This window comes from Leptidea sinapis, chromosome 30, assembly GCF_905404315.1.
Source record: "Leptidea sinapis chromosome 30, ilLepSina1.1, whole genome shotgun sequence".
NCBI classification, from domain to species: domain Eukaryota; kingdom Metazoa; phylum Arthropoda; class Insecta; order Lepidoptera; family Pieridae; genus Leptidea; species Leptidea sinapis.
In genome coordinates, this window is record NC_066294.1 from 3,718,613 (window position 1) to 3,744,742 (window position 26,130).

At 35.0% G+C, this 26,130-nt stretch overlaps 1 protein-coding gene across 2 annotated transcripts in view; it reads right to left on the reverse strand.

Annotated features, from left to right (window-relative positions):
• Positions 1-26,130, reverse strand: part of LOC126973906 (chloride intracellular channel exc-4) — a 70,752-nt gene that overhangs the window by 10,952 nt on the left and 33,670 nt on the right. The gene's annotated exons all lie outside the window — the stretch shown is intronic.

Genomic DNA, 26,130 nt, shown 5'->3' on the forward strand with positions numbered 1-26,130 from the left:
CAATAATTGTTAATCAAAGACATGATAGCCAAGCCAACGCCAGATCAAGCCAGAGAGAAACAAATGTTAGGAAAACAAAAGGACTATAGGGTTTTTTAGCTCTTAATAATTGTAGATCAGAATGTTACCTTTTTTTTATGATAATACGGACGAGACGAGCAGGACGTTCAGCTGATGGTAATTGATACGCCTGCCCATTACAATGCAGTGCCGCTCAGGATTCTTGAAAAGCCCAAAAATTCAGAGCGGCACTACAGTTATTGCGCTCGTCACCTTGGGACATAAGATGTTAAGTCTCATTTGCTCAGTAATAACACTAGCTACGGCGCCCTTCAGACAGAAACACAATAATGCTTACACATTACTACTTCACGGCAGAAATAGGCGCCATTAGACCATAATCTAGCTGGTATCCTGTGCAAGGTAGCCTCCCACTGCTGGGTTCGCGGCATATTAGGACCGTTGAATCTTCCTTTTTTTTCCATTACCTTCCATAAAAGTACCTATTCCATTATTTTTATTTCTCTAGAGTCTAGATTATATTATGCTACATAAATTTTTAACTATTTCGTAGAAACTGTGCTAATTGACTTGATTAAAATATCATTCATGAGTCTTACGTCGGTTAGTTGGTGTTATTCTACTTCCTACTGCAAGTTACGTGAAAGTCGTCATAAAATTATGTTTATTGTGTAATTTAGTTTACTTCGTAATTATTTCGCAGTTTAATTGTGAATGTCCGTAATTGAGTCAGCATTTTTCAGTTTATTTGTTATGGTTGGATTATATACTTTCTGGGATATGCTTTGGCATTCGGTTCGGATTATTTGCTTTGATAGAAAGAGTCAGTTTAGTTCATTTTTGGTAACGTGGAAGATAATCGCTTTCACGCCTGTCCATAAATTAGTGCTGTATCAGACGGAATTCTTGCCGTTGCATAGAATCATCGCTTCATTGATCGTTTATTATCGCATACGCCACGGGGACTATTCCGGACAACAGATGGTACATTAATTTATGAAAAGTATTTCAATTCGATTCTAAAGTGATAATGAACCAAATCCTTTATTCAACCGTTAAGTGCGGAATGGATTTATTTTTTTTTAGCATCAATAATTATAATCATAGATACGAATAGTGGCTCAATTTCTATGTTCTGCCGCTCAGTACTACTCGATGACTTGTCGCTTAAATATAAAGGTTGACACTAAAATATTTTATAAGATGCTGACGGACAGCCATTTGCAGCACGGGTACACATATTTAATTTTTTTAAATGCTAATTTATGAAAAATTAAGTAGCAAAATCGTGTCGTGTCCTCATAGGACACGAAAACACCAGCATATGATTTCGTCTACGTCTTACGTCGTAAATACGAGTACCGACACGTAATACACCGAACCGGTGAGGTCGGGGACGTTGCGGCAGCTTCATACCGCACCTAGTTGCTGTGTCTAGTCGCGGAGTTGACTCACTGTAACAAATATGTGTTACACTGGGGCCCTGTTGTTCAAGATTCACCACGACAGCTAATAAACAAATGGGAAGATGTATAAAAAAGCAAAAAAACCTTAACTTGTAAGCATTACTTCATAATTTAGACTTGAATAGACTAGAATGCTTGCACATTATTGCTTTACAGCAGAAAATTGCAACGCTGTGGTCCCACCTAACCTGCTTCATGTGCAATAGAACCGAAATAAATAGAAAAATAAAATCGAACTGTTATATCATAATGATATCGATATAGTTACGCTTAGCAAAAAATGAAATGCAAAATAGAAATAATATATTTTTCATAATATATAAAATCTGAAACTAACAATTCCAGACTACTAAGAATCGCCTTAGCTGACTCAATGTATAATATTTTTAGACTTTTCTCTTATCTAGAGAGTAAAATAGCCTATTCTAAAACCGGGAAGTAAACCGATTCCCATTAAGAGAGCCGCAAAGAACAGCGAAATTAAACGTTAGAAATACAATAATGCCCATTTGAATTAGTCAAGCATGAACTCCCAATACGGGTGAAAGCGTGGCCTACTCCTAAAATAAGTCCAGCAATAACAGCATCGATGCCTAGCAATTAGCACGTATAGAAGGTGAGATGAAAGGCCGCGTAAATATTTATGAACTATTGTTGTATATACGACACGTTCTATACTTAATTGCGGGTTTCTCGTCTATGGCTGCGATAAACCTTTAATTATACAACATATTTCCTGATGAATTAATACTTGAACACGAGAATTTATTTTCTAGTGTTTTCTATATATTATTACTTCTATTCATTTCAGGCAATCAATAACGCCCTCTACTATACAAAAATAAACGAATAGTTGTGAGACTAACTAATGAAGATGCCTTAGGAGGAGCCATAGCTAAAATATCATATGGAGTGCAAACGTTTAAGAGGCTCACTAAATGCGTTCGTCAGACAACTCTTTTAAACAATCATCCCATATTGCCAGCCTCATAAGACCTGCCATTCATTAAGACTGTAGAGATCCTCAGCATCGAGATACAGATAATGAATTACAGGCAAAAATTATAGACGAAAGAAATAAAAAATGTAATTTAACATTGTTCATGAAGAAGGGGAGAATGTTTCATACGAAGGTGCAGTTTGTATGCAAGAGGCAAAGACGGGGCCTCAAAACAACTAATTAGGAGAATCGAACTTTTTCCCGACTGCACTTACAAGACGATCAACGATATTTTTACAAATTTAGCAAATAAATTGCAGTTTCGTAACAGCCTGCACTTAGAAAAGTTAAAACATAAAACTCTTCGACAGACAATAGATCACGGATCAACGACTCCATAAAACTGCAAAGTGCGCTGAACTAATAAGACGTAATAGTCGACAATAATTATCGCAACAACTTTCACTAATACTTTTTTGCTGGCCGAGCTTTCCTTTAAATGCCTCGAAAGAAAACGACAGCTCAGGAACCGGTAAGTTACACACGTGTCACCGGTATCCAATCAGACGTGAGAAGTGTTGTAATGGGATTATCGTTTCGCAGACAATCGATCACTAATAGCTCAATGAGACATCTATAAACGGCACGATGTCGTCTGCCAGACTGCACACAAATGTGAATTGTTCTTGCTATGCAGAACTCAGATTTAATCCATAAACACAACGACGAAGGCATAAATTTCAAATATTTTTATTCAAAATAGGATATGAAATCACTTGAACGTCCAAAACTGCCACTCATTCGTAAATTTATGCCTCAGATCGAGAATAATGGCCGCAAGAAACTGAGCGGACTTTTCTTTAATAAAATTACGTTACAATCGTATTTATAATTTTAATAGCCTGAGGGCGGTCGCTTCTTTCTCCATATATGGTACATTGATAAAGTTATTAATTTTATAGTAGCCTTTACCACTTTTGTTGGGCGATGATCTACATCGCCTGATCACCCTGAAATTTAGCATTATAAGTACATAATCACATACCACCTTATTTGTAATGGTCCGCTAACTTAAAACAGCCGCTAAGGAGTGTTTTTTCTCATTCTGACATAGGTCAATAGAAGAAGACAGAGTGAGAATTAGCAATGCTTTAAGTTAGCAGACTATTATGAATAAGGGGGTTAGACCTGGCAGAATATTTCAAAAAGCACAATCAGCCACTACAGTATATAGTATGAAATTATACTGGGATTTTCTTACGCTTCTCTTTCGGAGGTCCATTGTTTAAATAGTATTTTCTTTGATTAACGCAAGTGTTTAACACACATTTAAATAAAATGCTTTTGAAAGGATTTTTTTTGTGTGCTGTTGGTTCAATAAAAATAATAATGAAAAAAAACAAATTCAAACGCGTCCAATTTTAACCGTATTTTTACACGAAACTCTCAGAAAACATGCTTTCGGGTTAAATAAAATACCAAAAAAATGTATCTTCTACACAAAAAACCAATGCAAATTAGAATTAAATGTATTAATCTTTTAAATGTTATTTTAAAAAATGTAATAAACCTATTTGCAGAAGCTTAGAGGACTGCAGATAGGCATATGATAGGTGTTGATAAACAAAGGATAGGCAATCTTATCTGTCTTAACTCTAGATGCACGGATAATGGGGGCCTAACCGTATGCTTTTTTAAACAGCAATAATTACAATCATTGCATAGGTATTACAATAATAACTTACTCACTCTGAACACACACACAAACTGAAAAGAGAATGACACTCGCTTGGAAGCATACATAATCACACACAAACATATTTTATATTTTGTCTCAATAAAATGCAATTACATAATTACTTAAGAGTGAGGGGAGCCAGAGCCAGGAGACTCATGGCACAGGAGATTTGAGAGAGGCATTTGAGCTCCTGTCTCCCAACTGTAGTTTAACATTTTAAGAATAAGTATTGCTGTATTTACTATTGTAACTATACTACATATTGGGAGGAAAATACGTATGTAATTTGAAAAAAATAAATTGAAAAACTAAGCAGAATAACATGCTTGCAAATTTCGACGGTTTCAAACAGAATTACTTTCACACCATAGAAAGTTGTTCCAATATAATCTTCGCTTTGTTTTCAAAGACGACTAACGCATATATTTACCAACATCTTTTGTACTAGTGGCGCGAGCAAAGTAAGCTTTTTCTTTGTTCTGTCATGACTCATTGACTCCGGTTTTAGGTCAAAGGGTTCTTAAGCTGACTTTCTATCGCATTTATATTGCCGTCATACAACTTCTATGTATTCTTATTATTTTGAGTGAATATTAAGCGAACCTATATTATTATCATCATCTTTTAACTTGATAATAAAATGCTGCAAAATTGAATATGAAACAACTATTATGATTTATAAATTGCACCTTTTAGCGATTACACCAACATTTCAATGGTTTCGACGATATCTACAGTCTACAGGAAGTGGTTAGATAAAGTTATTGAAATGCATGTATAAACCCCGCATATTTCTGTTAAATTTATATCGTTATTGCAAAGAATTCACAGCAGAAAATCCAATGCAATCGTAGAGTATTCAGGATTGATAGTAAGTATCCTAAATTATATTATGATATACAATTAGTAGTTAATATTATATAATAATGATATCAAACAAAGTTTTATAAACGATGCGGGACTCGAACCCGCGACCTCTCGCGTTCCGTGCAAATGCTCTTCCAACTGAGCTAATAGTTCGAGTGACGTATCGTCATAAAATCTTGTATGCTTTGTGCAACTCTCAGGTTGTGGCTTCATCTACAGGATCTACTTTACAGTTGATAACCTATTCAACCCCAATATTTGCATACTTATTAGGAAAGTATATTTCCTGAGATTGAGATGTCACTCTTGCTAATCTAAACAATTTATGTTTTAAAGTGATAACCCTCACTTCTGGGATTAATACACAAATAAAATTTGCACATAAATAATGATATTGATGTGCTATTACAATTCTAACCAACTTACAACTAACCCAAGAATGGTATCAGATGCTAAACAACTTAAAAAATATATAAACTTACTAAATTGTGAAAGTACAACACACGCAGTTGTAATGCAAAAGGTCCTTGGTTTAATGGACTTAATAAAAACTTTCAAATTTTAATCTACACTATACGTAAACTTCTCAATTAAGTGGCGACTATATCCAGAGCAGACTGCACATTCCGGATTCGGTGTTTAAATATTACCAATACTACTTAAATGATCTACATTATTGATGTAATCGGTGAATAACAGATAAATAAATAAATTTCGTTTATTTCAAAGATTACATATACATTTTTTAGTGGTTCCCAGTAAGTTGTCTTAGGACACTTGTATTGGGAATATCTCGCAACTTCCTTAGCAGATAACTTTTTATTTAGTAAACAATATAAAAATAAACAGAAATAATTAAAAACCAAATTGTGAAAATGTGTGTGTGTGTGTGTGTGTGTGTGTGTGTGTGTGTGAGTGAGTGTGTGGATGTGGGTTTGAATTGGACCTATCTATGCAATGCGTGTGTTTATCATGTCAGTCTGATCAGAAGATTTTCCACTTCATCATAAGCAAGACAAGTTAGCCAATTATTTAAAGCTTTTCTGCATAGATGTAATGTCATAGGATATATATTTATGACACGATTTATTTTATTATATAAGAACACTGATTGACAGCTAAACTGTCGTTCAGCAAAAGTAGTGCGAACAGTAATGGTATCTGCTACTTTATCATTTCTTCTACTGATCAATTTGGCGTGATCTAGCGGAAGTGACTTGTGGACGGCTGAAATGATGTTAAGAACATAAAGTTTCCTAATTGTCAAAAGATTACAAGTCAAATAGAGTGAATCAGTTGGAAATCTTAAAGGTTTGAAGTACATGACCTTGAGAAATGATCTTTGAGCTCTTTCCAATTCTAAGAGGCTTATCTTAGTTGCACCGCCCCATACCGAGATGCAGTAGGTGATCACTGATTGAGCCAAAGCGATGTATATTTTATTAAGGACTGTCCTATTCATAACGTGCCGCAGAGTTTTAAAAATCCACATAAGTTTTCTCAACCTGGTTATGACCAGTTCGATTTGGGAATGCCAACTTAACCTTTGGTCAATCAGGATGCCGAGATATTTGGTACAATTCACCTTTTCTATGGAGGGACAATTACAATTCAAATCGTGTGGGTTGGAGCATGAGTGGATTCTGATATAGAAGTCTTGAACGGGCTGGTATCTGTCATGTGGAGAGAAACATATATAGTTTGTTTTTGATATATTGAGTGACAATAGATTTTGGTTTAGCCAATTCGAGACTCTTTCAAGGCCCATCTCAGCCTTCCTCTGTACGGCTTCCCACGAGATACCAGAGAAAACAATGGCTGTGTCGTCAGCATAAGTGAATATACTCGCCCCGTCAATTTGGAGGTTACATAGGTCGTTAATATAGATTAAAAAGAGTGTCGGGCCAAGGACACTGCCCTGCGGTACGCCAAATTTCACATTTTCCATTGTGCTGTGGTATAGGTCAACCTTAACTTCCTGTATTCGGTCATTTAGGTAGCTGTCTAGGAGAGGGAGGGCTTTGTCACGAATGCCCAGGCCCTCCAATCTGCGCACAAGAATGGGAATAGAAACTGTGTCAAAGGCCTTTTTTAAATCTAGGAAAACTGCGAGACATTTATTGCCCTTGTCCACTTCTCTTACTATAGTTTTTGTTAATCCTAAAATTGCTGTGGAATATGCAAAGATTGCTTACCCTACGGTAAGTAATACCTACGTATCTAGTATCTAGCGTGTTTGGCTATAAAATAACGGAACTAAATTAACTTTAACACTAGTGCTATATTTATTTAGGTTTATAACGAGGTAGGCACTGCCTAATTGCCTATATAATATGCACGCCCCGGATAAGTAGGAATGACCGTGTTAGAGAGCACTGAAGATTAAGGCGAATGGGGAAATTTAATCTGGACTGCTAATGAAAAATAGGGAAAGGGAACGATAAAATTAGATTACCAAACTGCTCAAGTCGGTTAAGAGGACAAGAACTGCTAAGCCTTAAAAATCTTATGTCTCAAGACGAGCGAAGAGAGATGTCACAGTGCTACTCACATTTTTGTTTTGTATTATTGTAGCGTATCACTTGCCATCAGGTGAACGACCTGCCCTCTCGTCAATTCTTATCACAACAAGAAGCTAAATGATGATGAAGATAATTTATACGAATATGCGGGTGTATTAGGAACATTCTTCTTCCACGCACAACTGCAATATCAAATGTTCTTAGACGACGGCGGCCGCAGCTACTCTGTCGTACGTACATAATTTGATACAACGTAATGATATACTTTAATCGGCACTTTGTCGCACCAAGAAAGCGGTTCTAGAAACAAAGATGTTTTCCAATTGGTTTTCACTACGTTTAACATCGACATGGCCGAACGCTTGCGCTCCATAATCATATCCACTTAGCTTTGTTGACAAACTTTCTGTACAAACCCGCCCCTTAAATACATGGCAGGTTCATTTAAATCTTTTTAATAATCTTCGTTTATATCCATAAATAAAAAAATGTGTAAAACAATTGTTATTAAAAAAACCCTTTTCATTAAAAATAAAGATTAAAATGATGTAGAAAATGTACTAAAAGCTATAAAATAATTCAATAGGTCCTAAGTTATCATACAAATCTCCTTATCAATCAATGCCCTAGATTCAGGGGCATGTGTTAGACAAAAAAATAAAATCGTTGTAGTAGTAGTAGTATTGTATTATCATCAGAACTAAGTGTGTACTTACCAAAATTCAGATCAATCTGTCAACAGGAAGGGTGTGAAATATAAATTACTGGATTTGACCAAAATAAATAAAAAGGGTAAGCAAATAAAAACGTTTAATAAAGAAATGTCGACCTAGGAGTGTTTTAATGATCAGGTCGGATATGTAGTGTAATGTAAACAGATTAAATGCATCTAGGGCGAAGCCAGCGCTACCAAGGCACAGGGTGCAGGAGTGATCACACGAGATGGATCTCGTTTGGGTCATGTATGGCAATTGCAATTATTACATAATATGCTTAAATGATTGCGAAACTGAAGTGGCAGTGGGCAAGGCACATAGTTCGAAGGATAGATGGCCGTTAGGGCAGTAAAGTCCTCGAATGGCGACCACGTACAGTAGACGCAGTATTGGTAGGCCACCCACAAGATGGACCGACGATCTGGTCAAGATCGCCGGAATACATTGGATGAGGGCAGCGCAGGACCGATCGTCGTGGAAATCTTTGAGGGAGGCCTTTGTCCAGCAGTAGACGTCTTCCGACTGTTAAATATAAATTTAAAATTTGGATGATACTATTTGTGTAACTGTCCATTTTATTGTGAGAGTTGATTAAGATTCGAACATTTTAAAGAGCGCAGTCTGTTTAAAATGAGTTTAAGAAAGATTGTGTTCTTTCGATTCATATTAACAAGCACGTGTATGTAGCGTCAAGAAACAGTTTTGGACATTAATTACAAGAACCACGAATAGCGACCGGTCACTAAAAGGCCGATCAATGTCCCCAACTAATTCTTGCTACGCCACCGCGTACATAATATTTGTATTAATAACTATGATATCCTAACAACACATATCTATTTTATATGAATCATCAACGGACCAATATCACATGTTACATTTATAAACAATTATAATGTATTACTCAAATAATCGAATCCGCAATGCGACCACGCACCAGACTCATTAAAATAAGCAATCAAAATGTACGTAAATGGTAATAAAATTCCAAGTGCCGTTATCAAATTCAGCTATGAATGCAGTCTGCGAACGAGCAGAATAGAAACCGGCATCACCAATGGTGCGGAACACACACAAATGGACAAACACAGAGCGGCAGCACAACCGTCCGCGTCTGTATTTAATACGTGATAGAAATGTGCGCGTTATTGAGGTTGCATGAAAGCCATGTGCTGCACAGAATTTGGAATACAGTTGAAAATTTAGCTTTGAACTTTACATCTCACGCGCAGTACTGTACTGTAGAAACGATAAAAGAGAAATTGTTTCGAGAATTCTGAATTGCATCGAGCTATATAGCAGAGACTCTTTCAAATCAAATCAAATCATTTAATTGCATAGATTGAGTGGGTACATTGGTGTTACATTATAATCATAGGAGCTAACAATCTGCCGGGTAGGCATGCAAAAATAATATTTTACAATTCTTACTCTAAGTTTACCGTGAAAAACATACAACATAAAAACCAAATTATTCATAAAAGTCTATCCACCATAATATTATAAAAATGTGAAAAATAAAAATTTGCTTACTAAAAATGTTAATTTGAAATATCTGAATTAACTTATTCTAATGACTATACATTCATGTCTGTTAAATATTCTTTAACTGAATAATATTTCTTCGTCATTAAAGATTCCTTAATTTTATTTTTAAAAGGGTTAATATTTAAGTTTTGGTCCGCTAATGATGCTGGTAGTTTATTATATAGCTGAGGAGCTATATTAAATATACTATTACCAAAAAGTGCCGATGTATGCTGCGTGAAACATATTTTATTTTTTCTGCGTTTACTATCAGAGTAACTAAATAGTTGATCATTTGTTCTAATGAATACTAGCACTTCATATATAATAGGCACGGGAAAGTAAGTATTTTAAATTTATCAAAATATGGTTTACAGGAATCAGCAGGGCTTAAATGAAATATAGATCTTATACATTTTTTCTGACATTTAAAGACTCTATCCTTATCTGTGGAATTTCCCCAAAATATGATCCCGTACCGAATATTTGATGTGACATATGCGTTAAAAGCTACTAAACTGCGGACTGGTTTACTACTTTAGACAGCATATGCAATGCAAATGAAAATCTATTTAGCTTCATGCACAAATTTTCAATATGGGTTTTCCAATTTAGGCAATCATCAATATGTAGGCCTAAAAATTTTGTTTGTGTTATTTCAGATATTTTTTTACTTAGATAATTAATGTTCAATGCTATCTTATTGCGTCTATTTACAAATGTCATTATGGTAGTTTTGTCAAGATTTATGATTAAATTGTTACATGTCAACCAGTTTATAATATTGCCTATGGTATTATTAATGTCACTTTCAAAAGAATTTAAATTTTCACCTATAAATATCACTGTGCTGTCGTCAGCAAATAAAATCATCTCATGGTTGGTTACCTTAGGGAAATCGTTTATATATGTTATGAACAACAATGGACCTAATATACTGCCCTGCGGTACTCCAGTAGTTACGGTTTTTGACTCCGATATATATGGTGTTTCTGTTTTATCATGCCGTACTAACCTCGCTATTTGTGTCATTTGTTGCCTCCCCGTTAGATATGATTTTAGAAGTGATAAGCTGTTTCCTCTAACCCCGTACACGCTTAGCTTATTCAATAATATTTGATGGTCGACATAGTCAAATGCCTTAGTGAGGTCCATATAAAGTACGCATACATGCTTTCTTTTATCTAAATTAGTAATGACTTCCTTCAAGAAATTGTATATTGCTAAATTTATTGATTTATTTTTTCTAAAGCCTTTTTGCTTTTCGGTTAATATTTCATTCTTTTCAAAATAATCGTTTAAGTTATTACAAATATACTTTTCTATTATTTTTGAGAAAATTGGTATAGCGTAACTGGTCTATAACAGTCCATGTCTTCCCTATCTTGTTTTTTAAAGAGTGGCTTCACAATTGAAGTTTTTAAATTATCTGGATATACACCATTCTCTACACATAGATTTGTAATATGACAAAACTGGCGATATTATATCAGATACATATTTTACTGCTTTGGTACAAATTTCATCAAAACCAGTGCTATTTGTATTTTTTAGTGTTTTTATGATATTATTTATTTGAGTAGGCGATGATGGTTTCATAAAAATTGAATTCGGCTTGTTCCAGTTAGCGTTTGCTCTTTCATTAGTTGTTGACAAAATTTTACGACTAAGAAAATGTTCATTAAAAGCTTGTGCAATCTCTAAGGGGTCACTTATTATTTCGTTGCCTTTTTTAATACGTTCAATTTTGTAATTATTGAGTTTTAATCTGTTTTCATTTATTATGTCCCATGTAGTCTTAGATTTGTTATGCGAATTTCTTATTTTATAATCATTTTGGGATTTTTGTGTTCGTTTGATGATATTTTTTAAACGCTTTCCATACACTTTGTAATTTTGTTTATTTTTATTAATAGGTTTTTTTCTATACTTCCATAGTAACTCTCGTTTCCTTTTGCAACATTGTCTTATTCCTTTTGATATCCACTTTGGTTTTCTCATTGACTGTATTTTTATTTTAATGTAAGGAAAGCAGAGATAGTAAAGAAGTGAGAACCATTCATGTTAAGAGTAATGTAGATAATAAGTCTTAATTTAATGGACTCAATTTCAAGATATGTACTTATTTCATTAGTTAAGTTAGTACAAGTCAAATTCCTGGTAATCGTTACTGAAATTGGAGTATATAGAGGAAGGGCAATTTTTCGAAAAATTTGCATTTGTACATCAAATTCAACACTTAAATATATGACTTATTTCTTAGTAGAACTTCAGCGAGGAAAATGCGATAGAATCGGAAGTTGGAAAGTATTGAATGTCGGGGTGAAAACAGGATAGATAAATGGGTATATTTAATTTAACCCACGACACAAAAGTTAATATTAATAACATGTTATGTATTATCATAACTCGATGTTGGCTACTTGACTGTTTTTCAAAAAGTATCTTAAAATTTACAATTATTTACTTTATAATTTAATAAAACATATTTTTTCAGCAAATCAACGTATTTTCATAAATAAAGTAATGTTTTTCATTACCAGTTTTTAAATGTTGCGCAAAAAGTCAATCATGTGACATTTTGATTGATGACGTCACATTATAACAAACAACAAAATATTCTTCTATAGGATGCTACTGCTTTTATTGTAACAATTATCAAACATACTTATTGTATTTATCCACCCAAGAGCCTTTATACACCCCGTTTTATGCCTCAAATAATGTTTCCACTTAATTCTACTGAAAAGAGCTTCGAAAGCTAAAGAGTACCAAAAATACCTTGTTTGACTGTGTCGTTTTTGGAGATAGAACTCTGTTTAGTATCTTCAGCTGCTGGCAGCTGTAGGTCCTTAATATGGAAACCCCTCTGGGAGTTAGGCATTATATATATATTTATAAGTGTTAAGCGGTCATTATATACGAATAAGAATAATTTATTTTACATCTTTAAATTCCTGGAAGCCCTAATTCCCAGCGATGACATATCACACAGGAATAACTTTCCATTATTCCTCACAGACTGTTACATAATATTAATTAGTAAGATAAATATAAAACGGCTGCACTGGTCGCCCTAATTGATTTATAATATGGCCCGACAATACATCGACTCATTAGAAGAATTGACATTAAGGGCTTAAAGTTGCGGTATTATATTGACACTAATGATGAAATGTTATCTTTAAATTGATAATAAGAAGCCGGTCATGAACTAAAGAGGCAACTTCTTCGACAAGATATTGTTAGCAGGTGAAGAATTAAAATAATATATTGTGTGACATTATCGCCGCACACAGTGTTTATTTTAAATAAAAAACAGACATATTGCGAGATCAAGCCTCACAGGGTTGAACGTTCAAATCAAAATACAATGAATATAATATGCGAAAAGTAAAAGGGTATTAGAAATCTTTATATTATAAAAAAAGAGGGGTAATCAATCACGCGAAAATTACAGGTCATATCGGGATAAGACTAAGGCTGAGATGTATAGCATTGAGCGTACTTAGACTTTGCTCAGACGTTACTAACGTAAAACTTAGCCACAGGGTGTGTGTGATAAAACACGAACTTGACTCTTATACATCTCAGCATAAGACCAGATGCAAAAATTTTCGAATGTTTTTTAAAAAACTTTGGTATACATTTTTTCTTTACACTAAATGATTGAGCCATTGCGATGGTTGGCTAGATTTTGCTAGCTATTCCGACACACTTAAAGGTATTTTCACTATCTAAACCACATAATATTATGTCATGTGGATTTGAACAAATTGGATGTCATAAACCACAGTTCAAGATGCAGCATAGACATATTAATGCAAAAACATAATAGTGATAAAAATGATCTCTAGCCTCAAGACACAGGCAGAAGATGTTTTTAAGAGCTCAATGGTACTACAAATATATAGAGATAAAGACCGTAAGTAAAAACAAGACAGCAAGAATTAGATTACTACACATGCGGTTAGAAATGAAAAGCGCAATAAATTCGACCGTGAGCATCGTGAACGCAACTCATGAAATAATCGTGCGAAGACAAGGAAGTAACGAGCCACGACGAATCCAACGCTGAGCTGAAAACAATAATAATATAATTACGATATGACATCGCGGAACAGCTGAACGTTGTGAAGACAACGCGATGGCGCTCAGCCGTGACCAACAAACAGGCGAATCCACGAAACCCAAACGTATGGACACTCTCGGTTTCTTGAAAACGAAAGTTAGCACATACGTTTTACACATTTTCAGCAAAGTACGACAACATATTCCTAAACAAGATTACCTAACAATAAAAGAGAACTAATCATCTTAATGCCAGGTAGACTTTGCGTCCCTTAAGGAATTACGATTCAAATATACTTAATTATTGGATTTTTAACCGACTTCAAAGAGGAGAAGGTTGGTATTTTATTAATATTAAAGGTAAAGGTGTATTAAATTAAATTTTTAGTTATTTGATACTTTTGTAGTCGGTTTTTTTAAACGTAGTTTATTTTTTATTTTTTACTTTTTAGTGTCAGTTAATAATTATAATATATAATCAACCTGACTGAAAACTCCTAAAGAAGCCGTACACAAAAAACAATTATATCATCGAAGTAAACAAAAATTTTCATAAAATGAAAACTACTGGGCCAAACAATGTAAAATTAAAATTTTATTTCTGCACAGGAATGTCAAATTTCCAGCTATTGTAGTCTAACATTCTAAAGTCTATCATTGATCGTGGATTACTTATTGAGACGCCTTTTGGAATATGGAGACCTAGATATCTACCTTGAAACATGAGCTTAATCAGACATGAGCCAGTGTGACCGTGAAAGCACGACCACCTCTCTAATTACAATTGACCCGGTCTTGGCGCACATGAAGCGTGAATTTCTAGCGTTTTGCAATGCGATTAATGTGTACAGATGAAAGCTGCTCCATTGTGGTCTTTAAGAGCCATTTAGCTTCGAATGGGCTCTAAAATTTCTCCTCATCAATTCGATTTAGTGTGATCACCAATATTACTGTTAGAACTGTTAACACAGACATAACGATGCCTAACGCCAGTAATGACCCAAGATCGCAAACAGTGGCGATCTTGTATCAGACGGGCCGACCCCAAATAGGGAATGTGCCATGGGAACATATGTGATCACCAATATTACGTTGTATTTCATTGGTCAGTTTTGTTATGAATACAAGCCTTTCTAGATATAGTCTCAAATTTCATGTGATTTGATATTTAATGATATAATATTTAAGGTGTAAAAGTGTACATTTAACGTCGTAAATAACAATGCCATTTTAGAAATTAAAATATATACAAATACTTATAAATATATGGCGGACAATTTACAACAAAAATTTTAAATATACTCTTTCTAAAATATGTTCTCACAGCTAACGATTGAACGATGAAACTCGGTCATCTAACTATCGTTCCCAATATACTATCTACAGATAGAGATAAATTACTACCTTCTACTGTCAGTAGTTAGGTATCAATAATCTGAAGCTGTCCCAATATACCCGATAAGTCAATCTTATCGCCTTATATTGGGACGCGTGAATTGCAATTTCCATACAAACTTCTATCGCTGGTAAGCTATACGTCCTCCCATTTACAGACAGCGTATACGGATAAGGTGAGTTACCGTCGATAAGTTTATTGGGACAGAAAAGTCAACGATAGTTACGATTTTTATCTCAAGTAAGAGATAGACTGAATATTGGGAACGGCCGTAAGTATACACTATGTTCTACGGTGAATTTGAGTATGTTATGAAACATACTCAGTCTATGAAAAAGGTTTGCGTGTAACAATATGGTCTAACTGTCTAAGGAACAATAAAACATTTACGGCCTTAAAAATAAACTTCTGATAATAAATCAAGAATATGCATAATGTTTATTTGCATGGCTGCTTTACATTCGAAAAACTTCAGAATTATTATTGTAGTTACAGGGTTGTCAGCGATATAGTCAACAATTTGCATTATCTTGTTTTATTCTCAATATAAACTTTATGCCAAGTTTATTTGTTAGGCCGGATCTTTTAAATAATCCTACCAGTAGGATCCTCCTTTGCATAGGAAGCCGGCTACATTGTGGGTACCACAACGGCGCCAATTTTCTGCCGTGAAGTAATGTGGAAACATTACCTACTGTGTTTCGGTCTGAAGGGCGCCGTAGCTGGTGAAATAACTGGGCAAATGAGACTTAACATCTTATGTCTCAACGTGAAGGTGACGAGCGCAATAATTGTAGTGCCGCTCAGAACTTTTTTTTTTATGGAATAGGAGGACAAACGAGCGTACGGGTCACCTGGTGTTAGGTGATCACCGCCGCCCACACTCTCTTGCAACACCAGAGGAATCACAAGAGCGTTGCCGGCGTTTAAGGAAGGTGTACACGCTTTTCTTGAAGGTACCCATGTCGTATCGTCCCGGAAACACCGCACAAGGAACTTTTGGGTTTTTCAAGAATCCTGAACGGCACTGAATTGTAATGGGCAGGGTGTATCAATTACTATGAGCTGAACGCGTTGCTCGCCTCGTCCCTTATTTTTATAAAAAAAAAACAAATAATCCTACTACCATGTGCGCATAATTTAATGACGATCACTTGCGTAGAAGTTGAATCGTGAAAGCGTGACAAACAAACAAACAAAGTCTCGTATTTACAATATTATTAGTTAGGATTGTGCTGAATGAGCGCCAGATAGCGCGTCGCGTGTTAGAGAGTTTACTCAAGCATTTCTACAAGCGCGGTTATCGTGACTCCGAAATGTTCGCAGAGTCGATGACTTCACGTTATTTTCCGCAACTACTATCATTCTCATATTTATAGGTTACTTCAGTCAGTCTAGTTTCTCAGGGTTACGACAGATCTTTGCGCGGACCCACGATATGTGCTCTCACAGACTCGTCGAAGACGTTTAATAATTTCGAGTTTTAGAATGTTCGACTTGCAGAGGTTTGGAGCAAACAACAGGCTCATTTGATTGAAAGTGGAAACTAACCGCCCATTGAGATCTGAATAACTGATTTGGGTAACTTCTAGCAGTCAGCACAACGGCGCCTATTTCTGCCGTGAAGCCGCCTATTTCGGTCTGAAGGACGCCGTAGCTAGTGAAATTACTGGGCAAATAAGACTTAACATCTTATGTCTCAAGGTGACGAGCGCAATTGTAGAGCCGCTCAGAATTTTTGGGTTTTGCAAGAATCCTGAGCGGCACTGCATTGTAATGGGCAGGGCTTTTCAATTACCATCAGCTGAACGTCCTGCTTGTCTCGTCCCTTAATGTCATAAAAAAAGTCGGGATGCTCTTAGCTTGAATGTCCCTGAGTCGTACCGATGCGGGAATTCTGCGGTATTAATTTTGGGTAATGGAGGTTTTGAGGAAACAAAATATTAATTAAAAATGTTTCGACGAGGTTTTTCAAAGTAATGTAAAATTCCATATGTAAATAATATTATTGGCCATAACTAGGGATGCGATTTTTGAGAAGTGATCGAGAATAGTTCACATCAAGTTTAATTTGGCAGTGAAAATTTCAGCCCCAACTTGTCTGTACCACTGATTTTATTGACCACTAGTTACATCTCAGTGAAATTAGTAGCATCCGAGATTTAAACGGACATTGAAGCTGTCTGTTGTTGTCGTAAGGTTCGCTGATGTAATAGTTCTTTAAATAGATTGTCTGCATCTTGTCAATAGCGTTCTACGTTACATTTTGAATGTAACTGCGTTGATTTAATCTAGCAAGTTCGCAACAGCTTGTAAAACAGACTAAACATTAATATTTTATTTTAGACTGAACACTACAACACTACTTCCAACTCACCACACTCTCACATATTCGGAACACTACTATTCATACACACTACACGCATACTATCTATTAAATATACATGTATGACAAGCACACATTATTCAGCACTTCTTCTTCTTTTAAAATAATTACCATAATAATATGAGCGTTATTATTTCATTATAATCTAACCTGTCAATCTTTGTAAAAGGCAATACATGGATATAGTTTATAGTATTAATTTGTAAAATAGAAATTCTGTAAAGTTTGCTTGAATAAATAAAATTTTTCTACTGACAATACGCTATTGAAGTAAAACTTCTTTGCTTTTTGACTGGGCAGTAAGCTGATGAATGCGTGACGAGAGGGTTACCAAGAGGGTGATCGGGCTAACGGAACTTGAGAGGAAGATAACGAAGTTAATGAAGATGAAAAGAGTTACGTTTCGTATTTTAATAAATAATATCAATAGAACATTATATAATTCTTTGTAAAATATATAAATAATAATAAATATAATTAAAAGGTATTTCACATATTCTTATAACAAAACTAAGTTCTTAAGAAATATATTATGAAATTATAAACATCTAAATGGAAGTTGTCTTCTGAAACATGTGGGTCATAATCGCCAAATAACTAACATTTCAAAAAAGCCTATTTCTAGAATACGTCTATAGTATGTATTTCGTTTACCCTGAGACCAAATATAATAAGTATTTACACGTGTGCAAATTTTTCAAATAATCGGCCATCATTCAGTTTCATACAACTGACCTCTACTATATACCACTGGACTGGCGGCTGTCAAAGTGCCTTTGTGCCTGTTTGATAATCGCCATTTTGGCGCTGTTGGCCATGTTGTGAGAGTCTGCGTCTATTCACAAAAAAAAAATGTGTACTTTATTACGATGATCTTGAAGTATAAAAAACACGGAAACGAACGAAATTAATTGAAAATGCAAATATACTTCAGAGTATTGTACGGTCCTTCGCAGCCATTTGTATTATACGTCAAAATTAGCTCTCTGGTCGACCGCGAGTGGCGCTTCAAATAGACACAAAAAAATTGCTGTTAAAAGTATTTAACAGTCTGTCCAGTGGCATTTATACAGATCAGTGGTTTCATAGAAACGTACAGGTTTTTATTTATTTATTTACATTAAAGTTGACAAAAGAAAATACTTAAAGCTAGCATCAGAAAACCACACGGGTTTGTAATATATGCTAGCAAAGAGTTAAATCTAGGTACATTAACTACAGAACATTAGTGCCAGTTAGATAAATTGTGTAAATGTATTTACTTTAAGTAACTTAAAAAGTATGATTTCAGTTTTTTCTTAATATTACGAGGATTTATACAGTTCCGTACATCAGTGGGTAATTCATTAATTTGGCGAGGAAGTAGGTAAGCATTCGTTCGTTCGCCATATCTATTGAGCGCGCTTGGAGCGCATAAACTAACATCTTCAGACAAAAATCATGAGATTTAGGACGTATTATACAGATAATACGATACGATTCCTGGAAGTAAATATTCTAAAAATGTAATGACGCACCGTACACTAACTTATTCACAGTATCCTGCGGACGACCTTACATTGTTTACTTGATGATTCTCTCATGTAATAAATTGTGATGATCTCAGCCCTCAAGTGTAGACTGTACGCTTTGACAATGACATCACGACCTTGTTGAGCGACACCTTGTTTTATTATATTAGGAAAACTAACAGTATTATACATACATCTAAGTACAGATACAGACTAGAGCTTGAAAAAGGACATGGGCTACATTTTCTCGAAAAACATCAGGGGCACATCTATCTCAAGAATATAGTGTATTATCTATGAATCTCTCTAAAAAGAACTCATGACAATAACAGGTCGTATAATATTTTTTTAAATAGCAATAGTGTCAAGTAAAAGAGTATCCTGTACTTTTTGATGAGTATTAAGGAACATTGTGGACGTGTGTTCGATGACTTCAATAAGCCTGAAATAGTCCAGCCCCATGTAAACAAAACTAGCATTCTGTAATTTATATTATATTTTTCTTTTATAATAATGTTATATATACCAACCGAACAACAGGCTAACTGAGTAAGTATTATATCGCAATATTACCTATATACAATTACAAATATCATTTGAAATTAGCTTTACGATGAGGTTGTGTTATTTGCAATAAATCAGTAAATTTATTTCAATTAATTAATTAATTCTAAACGATAGGAATAAATATAATAAATTATTTTGATGATAATAATTAATGATGTTCATTCAGTCAGTACATAGCATCGCGTGCACGGACATTTTATTGATATCATTAAATTATTTAACAGTGCTGGATTATATCATTAAGTTTAATGCTTCGAACTAATATTAATACTTACTTTCAAATCGTTTCTTTAATAACACACGGTTATCTTTTTATCGTAACACCGGAGGTCAAGAGATGCGTGGCCGGCCCTTTAGGTGGGAAAATGGTCTTTATTTTGTGAAATTAAAAAAAATATATCATATTATAACGTGTCCACTATACTAAAAATATTACAAGGAACTTTTTTAAATGGTTTATGTATATTTTATGTTTATGTGTATATTTATATACATTTTGTTATCTGAATATCAATTTGTTGTTCACCATGGTACTCTGAGCAATCACCTTCTTCTGTTATGACTCTTTTGCCTTTTATCCTTTAAACCTTTACAATCAAGTTATCAATCAGGGAGATCCCCTGGAGATTTTGTGCGAGCTCCCAAATTGTCCAATGGTGAACTGTTCTTTCGATTTACACACATGTACTTGAACAATTTCACCATGTAAAAATATGTTATTAATAGAATTCCTTAGTATAATACTGTATGGCTAATTAGTGTATCGGGTTCCTTATAAACAAATTGCAATATTTGTATTTTGACGCGTTTAGCAAAATAGACACAATTTCTCTTACAACTCTGAAAGATCGGCGTCATTCACAGCATGAATCTATTATAAATCACGTTTTTTGTTTACAATAGCCAAGCTTGTTTATCTAGCAACCCGTAACATAAACCGCATAATAATACCTCGGCTAATGTAAACACAAGTGGCTATAGCGTCTCAATTGGCCGCGCCGGGTTTGGCGCCAAAACAGCTTAGCAGGTGGCGGCTGCGGGCGCGCGGGACATGTGAGCAAAGCAGAGGTTAAGCTTGAAAGTGCTTCAGTGATCAGTCATATCGGTACTGCAATAGCTAGACGTTTGCGACCGAAACGGCAGAAGAATGGGTAAAAATCAAGCAACTCCATTCCAAGCTTTTTTATACTCTACCCCCATTATTCATAATGGTCCGCTAACTTTAAACAGCCGCTAAGCAGTGTTTTTTCTCATTCTGACTTAGGTCAATAGAAGAAGACAGAGTGAGAATTAGCAATGCTTTGAGTTAGCAGACTATTATGAATAAGGGGGTTTATCTAAATAATGTGATATTTTACAATGAAGATATTTAATTAATTTATTAAATGTATTTTACAGTATTTTGTTGTTATTCACTTGGAATTTAATTGTAGAAGCGTATCAGTACGCCAAATAATCCAATCTATTATTTGCCATTTCCATTCACATAATTATGAAAGACTAAACTAAGGTCGCTGCATATTTGGATAACCTATTCAGTGTCAGGTTTATAACTTCGTGATATGTATGCATGGTAATGCCAAAAGCCAAATATATTGTTATTATTTTGAAGGCTACTCACAATATATACTTTATTGATTTGATGCCGATATTTCGATCCAATTGCATGAATCGTGGTCGCGGCGGGATACTCTTTTTTTTGTGGGTATAATATTTAAATCCCTGAACTTGGTTTAGAACAATAAACAAGCGTACGTAAGTTCATGTATTTTAAATAGAGAGAAAAAATGTACGACAAATCCAATCTGAAACCCATAAGGACAGTGGTATGGTATTCAGATATGCGGAGTTACCAGCCGTTACAGTAAAGTCGCCTGCAAATGGTGAAATACAGCATAATGAGGAATGCTGAGGAGGAGGAGAATGGGGGTATTTCAACAATGCCTTCAGAGATAGATTGCTATAAAACAATATATTTTCGTCATACTACCATCCCAATCAACTCCCATCGGGATAACTTGACTATGACAATGTAGTGAAGAGATTGAAAAAAACTACTCACTTTGAATAGACAGCGAGCCCCTGGCCTATTCTCATTAAACAACTAAATCTCTCTCATCTGATAATATTAAGTTTTATTTTGTTTAGGGCTTGTCACCGACTTCAAAGCTATCAATATGTAGAGCATACAAATAAAAGTATTTTATAAATATTAAAGTTAAAGGTTTGCATAAGAGTTGTATCAAATTTTTAGTTATTTGATACTTTTCAGTTTTTGAAGTCGGCTTTTTTAAACGTAGTTTATTTTTAGTGTCAGTTAATAATAACAATATATTATCAACCGTAATGATAAACTCCTAAAAAGCCGTACACAAAAAACAATTATATCATCCACGTAGACAAAATGTTTCATAAAATTAAAACTACTGGGCCAAACTATGTAAAACTTTTATGGGACAAAATGGCATATATTCCGCATCGAACTAAATATCTAACAATACCGATCGAATTGAGAACCTCCTCCTTTTTAAAGTCGGTTAAAAAGGCTAGAATAAACCACTTTAGTTAATATTAGCAATAATTGCTGGAAATAGGAAGCTTTAATTTCAAAGATTTACGTCTAAAGATGTAAATCAGCCTTATAATCTAAGTAGACATTGCAAAATAATAACAAAGTTTATATCTAAGTATTAGTATGGTTATAAAACGTAGTTTATCCTTACTAAAATGAATGACTACAAATAGTAATTACACAAAACTGCATGTATTTCAAAGATCTACCGGCATCAGATATGGGAGTGATCCCGTAGGAGATCGGCATCAGGCAACATGTTGTCGACACGCGCCATATGCACTTTAATTTGCGCTGTGCAGGTTGTGCACTACAAATAACGACAACTCCTTCAATTATATCATTATCTTTTAGTACCGACGGCAAAAATACAGTATGCAGCAGGGAACAGAAATTTTCTTCGCTATACGATTTGAATTATTTAACTGTTTTGATAATAAATTAGGCGTCTTAATTTTTTTTTCATGCTTGGTAAAGAAAATTGTTTAGAGTCCCCTGTTTGAGAAATGCAATGACTTCTATGTATACTAGACAAGAAATTTTCGATAGCGTGGGTGGGCTGAGATCTAACAAGCATGATATCTTAAACAGTTTACCAGTGGGTAGGCCGGCTAGGTTATGGGTACCACAACGGTGCCTATTTCTGCTGTGAAGCAGTTATGTGAAAGCATTACTGTGTTTCGGTCTGAAGGGCGCCGTAGCTAGTGGAATTACTGGGCAAATGAGACTTAGCATCTTATGTCTCAAGGTTAGGGCTTTTCAAGAATCAGGAGCGGCACTGCATTGTAATAGGCAGGGCGTATCAATTACCATCAGCTGAATGTCCGGCTCGTCTAGTTCCTTTTTAAAAAAAAAAAACAAAAACAGTGTTACTTTGTCGAAAGCAACGTTCACGGCTTACAAAACAGTACACTGGTCTCAGTGAAGCTCAGTGAGCAATTATTTAAGGCCATAGACTATAGAGCTTGTCTAGTAGTATCATAGAAGTCTTATATAGCCAATAGCATACAAAGCCATAGCCAATTATGATAATTCCGAGGAGTTATGACTTCAATACAATATGCTTACGATTTCTTCAGCTTTGGATTTTGTTTTTTTTTTACAGGTCATAGTTTAAAATGGAACAATCGACAGAGCATCAGTGACGCAATAGGTATAGATAATGACAATTTTGGCAGAGAGTTCTTCTACAAACAAAGTATATAAAAAAACCTGGTATTGTCGTTGGTGCAGTTAATGGTTCGGAACCTTTCGAGTATGGGTCAGCTCCGACTTGCCCGATTTTTTTATAATAAGATTTTGTGAAGAAAATTGGATCTAGGGAATTGAAATCGAAAGTGGTTTGTATGTGTATGGAACATTTAACGTAATGTTTCATAACCTAGACGTGTCATAAGTATAATACTACCATCATACTAATTCCACACATTGTCTTGCGCAAATGAGTGTTGAATAAGGAAACGAAACACTAATTGCTATAGCAACTTAACAAGTATATTAGTACGTACGTAAGTACTATTAGAAAAAAAAACTGACATATTACCTAAAAAAAACATTTCGATACGAGGGCGGCACTGAAAATTTCGGGAATCAAGGAAGTGACACAACATTACTCTTTAAAAATGTATTTATTGGTTTCTGAAGAATTCTCCGCGAACTTTGACACATTTTTCCATACGATGGAACCAATCATTGAAGCAACCATTCCATTCGGAAGCTTCTTCAGGCGATGAAAATCTCTGACTACGCAATTTATTCTTTATTTTAGGGAAAGTATAGAAATCATTGGGGCTTAGGTCGAGGCTGTACGGCGGATGGTCTAATAATTCTATGTTTTCTTGCTCGAAAAACTCTTCTGTTTTGTGCGCGGTGTGAGAAATGCGTTGCGCGAAGTGCGGCGGTTGCAGTTCTCTTTACGGAGTTCAGAAACGACCTGTGGCAAACAAATCCTAGCATACGATTCTGCATTAACAGTTCTTTGTCCCTCAAGAGGAATAGTCGCAACATGGCCGGTTTTGGAGACAAATTCCCGGTACTTTTAGTGCAGCCCTCGTATATTCATTAAATATAAAGTTATTATTGTTTTGAGGAACAACGACTTTTATAAGGTACGTGATCAGTCATGTGTGTACGTATTCGGATTATCGCGGGTATCAGCCAGTGAAAAGTAAGTTGGGAGATTATTTCAGTTTTAATGTTTCCACTTTTTTTTGCCATAGACCAATGCTTTGCAAATACTACACAAAAAGTAATTCGTTATCACTCCTTAAGGCGACACTAAATGCCGGTGACCTTGAGCGATATGAGTTCACAGCTATGTAACAAAGCCAATATTTTCAAAATTCTTGGGTCGAAAATGTAACATTTTAACAGGCGCAAACTGCTTAATTGCTTACAATCCTCATTATTGACTACTAATCTAAATAAATGTACCTACATAAAAAAGTAAAATCTATAAGAACAACTTTTATGATAGTAGTATACTAAATAAATGCATGATGCCGAGAAAAAACTTGTTTAACTGCAAAGAAAACTGGTATTTCATAATAGCTCTGGAGTGCTAACTTTAACCAACAATAAGCATTAGCAACCTACAGGTAAGACTTAAGGGTATGTGTAACAGGATAAAGTAGTGTTTATAGCTCCAAATGCTATACTTTCACCACAAAACTTGTCTAAAAACACCTTGTTTGTATGTTTTCTGTTTACCCTTCGCCTTAAAATGGTACAACTGCGGTCCCTTTGCAGCGGATTGCGGATGCGCTTTTTCAATGCACCCAAGGAGTAGACAGACGTCTGGAAGCACTAACAAATTTTGTCCGTAATTAGTTTTAAATACGAATGACTATTTCTTGAAAGTGACCTATGAAATATAATAAAATACCAAGGCCCTCACGCGGCTTGTCTGACTTACGATGAATGTTTCTATCATATTTGTAACTATGTTAAAATGAGGCTCGAAGGACCAATCCTGAGCGGCGTTGCTCCGCTTATCATTATGCGACAGACTAGCTTGTCTCGTCACTTCTTATCGAAAAAAATACAGCTGTATTACAATGATATACAAATTTAATGTGATGCAGAGCGCATTACATATTAATATTATGTAATATAGTATGTTTGGTAGAGAAACATTTGATTCATATGACGACCTGTATAGCCGAGTGGTTAGCGATCCTACCTACTAAGCTAGAGGTCCCGGGTTCGAATCCCGGTAGGTGCAAGCATTTATATGATGAATATAGATGTTTGTTTCCGAGTCATGGATGTTTATATGTATTTATGTATGTTTAAGTAATCATATTGTATTAAATATATCGTTATCTTGCAACCCCTAACACAGGCTATATGCTTAATTTGGGGCAAGATAATTTGTGTAAGAAGTGTGTCAATATTATATGAAGAATGTTCTAGATTGGCAAAAATTTTAAGAGTTACTGCTAACGGCTAATTATTGCAATCCAATATTACCTCATATTTTAATTTGACCAGTGGAAGGCTCCTTTGCACAGGAAGCCGGTTAATTACTGGGCAAATGAGGCTTAATATCTATATCTCAAAGTGACGAGCGCAATTGTAGTGCCGCTCAGAATTTTTGGCTTTTTCAAGAATCCTGAGCGGCACTGCATTGTAATGGGTAGGGCGTATTAATTACCATCAGCTGAACGTCCTGCTCGTCTTGTCGCTTATTATTATAAAAAATAAATATCAGCCTCTTATAGTTCGGTATTCCAGAGGCTGCAATAGTATATTAAATACAGCCTCTTAAATAATTTGATTTATTTACTAGCTGACCCGACAGACGCTGTTCTGTATATAATAAATAAAAT